The 5,247-nt window shown below is 51.9% G+C and overlaps 1 non-coding gene across 1 annotated transcript; it reads right to left on the reverse strand.

Annotated features, from left to right (window-relative positions):
* Positions 1–1,839: 1,839 nt before the first annotated feature.
* LOC112584143 lies at positions 1,840–1,959 on the reverse strand. The gene has a single exon (XR_003108486.3). It is a non-coding gene; the product is annotated as a small nucleolar RNA SNORA26 (small nucleolar RNA).
* Positions 1,960–5,247: the final 3,288 nt, after the last annotated feature.

A 5,247-nucleotide genomic window follows, 5' to 3' on the forward strand; every position in this document is an offset into this window, starting at 1 on the left:
GGAGTAGGTTGCCATTTCCTTCTCCAGGGGATCTTCCCAACCCAGGGGTCAAACCCAGGTCTCCCGCATTGTAGGCACTTTACCGTCTGAGCCACCAGGGAAGTACCATGGACTGTAGTACATGGAATTCTGGAGTGGGTAGCCTTTCCTTTGCCATGATCCTCTGTCCGTGGGATTTTCCAGGCAAGAGTACTGGAGTAGGTTGCCATTTCCTTCTCCAGGGGATCTTCCCAACCCAGGGATTGAACCCAGATCTACCGCATTGGCGGATTCTTTACCAGCTGAGCCACAAGGGAAGCCCAAGAATACTGGAGTGGGTAGCCTATCCCTTTGCCAGGGGATCTTCCTGACCCAGGAATTGAACCAGGGTCTCCTGTATTGCAGGCAGATTCTTTACCAACTGAGCTATCAGGGAAGCCCGAGGTGGCTTAGAAGTCAGATTTAAATATCATTTTAATAGGAAAAAGGGAAGGGAGGGGGGATATAGGCCTTTACGGAGAAGTAAATTTAAAAAAAAGTCTCAAAAATTGAAGTACAGTTGGTTTAAAATATCTGTTAGTTTCAGGTGTACAGCACAGTGATTCAGTTATATAAATAAATTCTTCAGATTCTCTTTCCTTATAGATTATTACAAAATATTGAGTAGAGTTCTCTGTGCTAAGCAGTATGTCCTTGTTGTTTATCTATGGTAAATACAGTAGCGTGTGTATGTTAATTCCAACCTCCTAGTTCATCCCTCCTCCAACCCCCTTTCCTCTTTGGTAACCATAAATTTGTTTTATATCTGTGAGTCTGTTTTGAAAATAAGTCCATTTGTATCACATTTCTTCAAAAGATTTCCTGCTCTCCTTCCTCTCAAGATTTAGCTTAAATGTCTCCTTTGTACAGAGGCCTTTCCCGGCCATGCTGTTTTATTTATTATTATTATTTATTTTGCTGTGCCAGGCCTCAGTTGTGGCACGCAGGATCTTCCATCTTCCTTGCGGCATGCGGTATCTTTTTAGCTGTGGCACGTGACATCTTTTAGTTGTGGCACGTGGGATCTAGTCCCTGACCAGGGATCGAACCCCTGCCCCCTGCGTTTTAGCCAGTGGACCACTAGGGGAGTCACATGATCACCCTGTTTTAAGCTGCAGCCCTCCACCCTGTCCTCTCATACTCCTTTTCCTGCATCACTGCTCTTTTTTTTTTCCCTTAGCACCTTCTAGGACACCACGTATTTTATCTATTTATCAGGGCTGTTAATGCCCATCTCCTTCACTGGAATCAACCATCAGTTACTGATAGATTGCAAGCCCTTTAGCGCAGGGCCCAACACATAGTAGGCTCAGTAAACACTGGTCAAAGGCATGTATGAATTAAAGTACTTTGCTTACTATGTAGTCTCCTGCGTGACTGCTACTGCTTCCATTTTTAATGATTTAGTATTCCTAGTTGCATGAAGGACATGTTCACGGAGAGCAACTCAAGCTGAAGCCCTCATCTCTCCCGGTGGCCCTGGCTCATCAGCGCTCCCAGGGGTACCACCCTCAGCACTGCACGTCCTTCAACCATTTTCAGTTGTCCTGTTCAGTCCCCTCCTCTGCAGTTATACTGCTCTTTCCTGGAGACATACGTGCTGGAGCTTGCCCTTGCTCGAAGACCACTGCGTAAGGTTTTAAGTACAAACTCAGCCTTGCCCATTAGGCTCCCACATGATCTTGCCCTTAACGCCTTAACCCCTGACCTAGTCTTGGGACAAACTGGATTCCTTAGAAACGATGCTTTCCTGACTCCCTGCCTTTGCTCAGGCTAGTCTCTCTACCTGGAGTGACTACTTCTTCTTTTTTTTTCCCCGTCAGCTGTGACTTCAGCCGGGATCCAAAGAGGAGTTTCACAGTCTCTTCTCTGGATTTTATGGAGACTGTCTTTACCCTTCTGTGTTAGCCTCCTAAGGCACTGCGAACCTTAAAAGGGCACAGGAAAAGGGTGTGGAGGGCCTTCTCTCATCTTCACTTGCCTCCAGTTCTACCTGCCCACCCCACCTCTTTTTTTTTTTTTTTTTAATTCAGAGAGTTTTCTTGTTTGTTTATAATTTTTTTGGCTGTACTGGGTCTTCGTTGCTGCGTGGGCTTTCTCTAGTTGCGGTGAGCGGGGTCCGCTCTCCAATTGTGGTTTGTAGATTTCTCATTGCAGTGGCCCTAAGGTGCGCAATTTCAGTGGCTGTGGCACATGGGCTCAGTAGTTGAGGCTCCCGGGCCCTAGAGCACAGGCTCAATCCTTGTGGCACGTGGGATCCGCCAGGGATGGAACCCATGGCTCTTGCACTGGCAGGCCGATTCTTTACCACTGAGCCACCAGGGAAGTCCCTGTGCTGTGCTATGCTTAGTTGTTCAGTTGTGTTTGACTCTGTGACCCCATGGACCGTAGCCCGCCAGGCTCCTCTGTCTGTGGGGATTCTCCAGGCAAGAATACTGGAGTGGGTTGCCATGCCCTCCTCCCGGGGATTTTCCTAACCCAGGGATCGAACCTGGGTCTCCCGCACTGCAGGTGGATTCTTTACCAACTGAGCCACCAGGGAAGCCCCTACCTGTCCAGCTTCAACATCACTTTCCTGATGCTTCTCTATCTTTTGGAAACTTTTGCTGACCTTCTATTTTGGTGAGTATTCGGTGCTGAGTTGAGTTTTGGGTCACGTCACTTGGAGGCCACGAGGCCAGACTGTAAGCTGTAAATGAACTGTAAAGGAATGGGCTATACCTTGTCCTTCCTGTGTCTGGAGGAGATGGAGCGCAGTGCTCACCCCGGTCTTCTCGGGAACTTGCTCCGAGCGGCGGAACGGGCGCACTTCCTGCTATGGACACAAGATGGCAGCATAGACCAGGCTTCAGAACAGGTGAGGCTCCCGCCCCTCCCATGTTCCCCGGTCTTCCCTGCACTCAAGGCCCTAAAAACCAACCCGGTTCCCTCGAAGTGTGTGGAGGAGAGTAGTCTCTCTAGGACTGGGGGCGTCTGTTCTGGGGTGGGGGCACCGGTGGGAGGCCTATAGTGAGGGTGTGCGTGGGTTTCCTGTACCGCCCCCTCCCAAGGTCCGTTTTCCAAGGGAGACCCGGGTAGGATGGAAGGAGCACCGGGGAGGGAGTGGCAGGTTTGGTCCTAGTTCTGCGCTGCGGCCTCGGGCAAGTGTCTGTACTAGGAACGAACTGATCACAAAGTCCAGCTCGCGGCAAATGCCCACGGAGGCTCCACTTTTGGCTCTCTCCCAGACCCCTTGCCCCAATTTTTCGGAAGGTGAAATGATGATTGCACTAATTATCTGACAGTCACCACATTCTCCGCTTTTCTGGGATTCTGTGTGGCCCAGAAGAGGGGCAAGGTGCCAGAAAATGGGCGATGTTGGAACAGAGAGGGGACTTTAATTTTAAACTTTTGGCTGCACTCAAGGCATGTGGGACCATAGTTCCCCCACCAGGGATCCCACCCCCACCCCCCCCGCCCCTCCCCCGCATTGAAAGGCAGAGTATTAACTGCTGGACAGCCAGGGAAGACCTCATTTGCTATTGCTGTTTATTATTGGACTCATTGGAAAAGACTGATGCTGGGAGGGATTGGGGGCAGGAGGAGAAGGGGACGACAGAGGATGGATGAGATGGCTGGATGGCATCACTGACTCGATGGACGTGAGTTTGAGTGAACTCTGGGAGTTGGTGATGGACAGGGAGGCCTGGCGTGCTGCAATTCATGGGGTCACAAAGAGTCGGACACGACTGAGCAACTGAACTGAACTGATCGGAGTCCTTTCCGCTCCAACATTTGACCACTGAGACCAACTGAGAAAGCAAGGGCAGGACAGTGTAATTTAGGGATGTCTGAAATGCGTCTGCCTGAGGGGAAGGGCAAAGATGTCTGGAGAGGGTCAGGGACAGCCTGGGGCTTCCCTGGGGCGAGGAGTTGTGTGGTGAAGGGGCGAGATTACCCCCAGCAGTTCTCAGGGAGAGCTGGGTTGGGTAGGGACTGCGTGTCCTTCCACCTCTTCCCGGGGCACGCAAAGACGGGTCTGACCAGCAGAGGGCGCCGCGAGCACGCGGAGCCCAGCCTTGAGCTTCCTCCAGCTTCGTAGTTCAGTTCGGGTCAGTCGCTCAGTTGTGTCTGACTGCGACTGCACCACGCCAGGCTTCCCTGTTCATCACCAACTCCCGGAGCTTCCTCAAACTCATGTCCATCGAGTCGGTGATGCCATCCGACCATCTCATCCTCTGTCATCCCCTTCTCTTGCCTTTAGTCTTTCCCAGCATCAAGGTCTTTTCCAGTCAGTTCTTCACATCAGGTGGCTGAAGTATTGGGGTTTCAGCTTCAGCATCAGTCCTTCCAATGAATATTCAGGACTGATTTCCTAATGGATGTCTCCTGGGCCTCTGCACTTGAAGCCTGGCATGCTGCCGTCCATGGGGTCACAAAGAGTCGGACACGACTAAGTGACTGAACAACCACCACAACCCTCACCTGGGATGTGATGGGAGTGAGGGTAACTGCTGGCTAAGCTGGGGAGCCGTGGGCATTGTTACCATTTGTAATTGTGCTGGCTTATGTCCCAAGTGGCAATTGTGGGTTTGCCTGTAATCAGTAATCATTCATTCACTCATTTATTTATTCAGTTCACACTACTGCACACCCACTGAGTGGCAGGCACTGTAGTGGGAGTGAAGTGGCAAACAAGGAGTGTCCCCTGATGACCAACACCAACCACCCGTGTCACAGGTCAGCCCGGGGCGCTGGGGGAGCGTCCGGGAGGGGGAGCACGTCCTGCCTCCATTCCTGTAAGTGCGCCCACTCCGAGGTGAGCAGGGAGAGGAGAGAATTGAGGTTCAGAGAGGTTAGGTAAGGTGCCCAAAGTCACACAGCCTTTAAGGGGATGAGCTGGGATTTGCACCTGGAGCCTTCCCCACCTGCCCTGTGAGGCTGCCTCCCTCAGGGAAGAGCCAGTGAGGATGTGAGGGTGTGAGAGGCTGTTCTGGGGGCTCCACCTACGCATGGCCTGAGCAGGACAGGAGCCTGTGGGCAGGGGAGCATACAGCTGGCTGATTCATCCCAGAATGAATGACTTTGCAGCAATCAGAACTGCCCAGTCATGGAAGGGTGAACCTGAGGAGCAGAAGTGATTTGCCTCTTTGTGGGCCTTGCAGGGGCTGCCGGTAGCCCCCAGCGCATTCACACAGCATTGGAGGCTCAGCCCGGCACGGTTCCCTTCTCCCTCCAGCCTCGTCTTGC

Source organism: Bubalus bubalis, chromosome 3 (genome assembly GCF_019923935.1).
Source record: "Bubalus bubalis isolate 160015118507 breed Murrah chromosome 3, NDDB_SH_1, whole genome shotgun sequence".
Classification (NCBI taxonomy): Eukaryota; Metazoa; Chordata; class Mammalia; order Artiodactyla; family Bovidae; genus Bubalus; species Bubalus bubalis.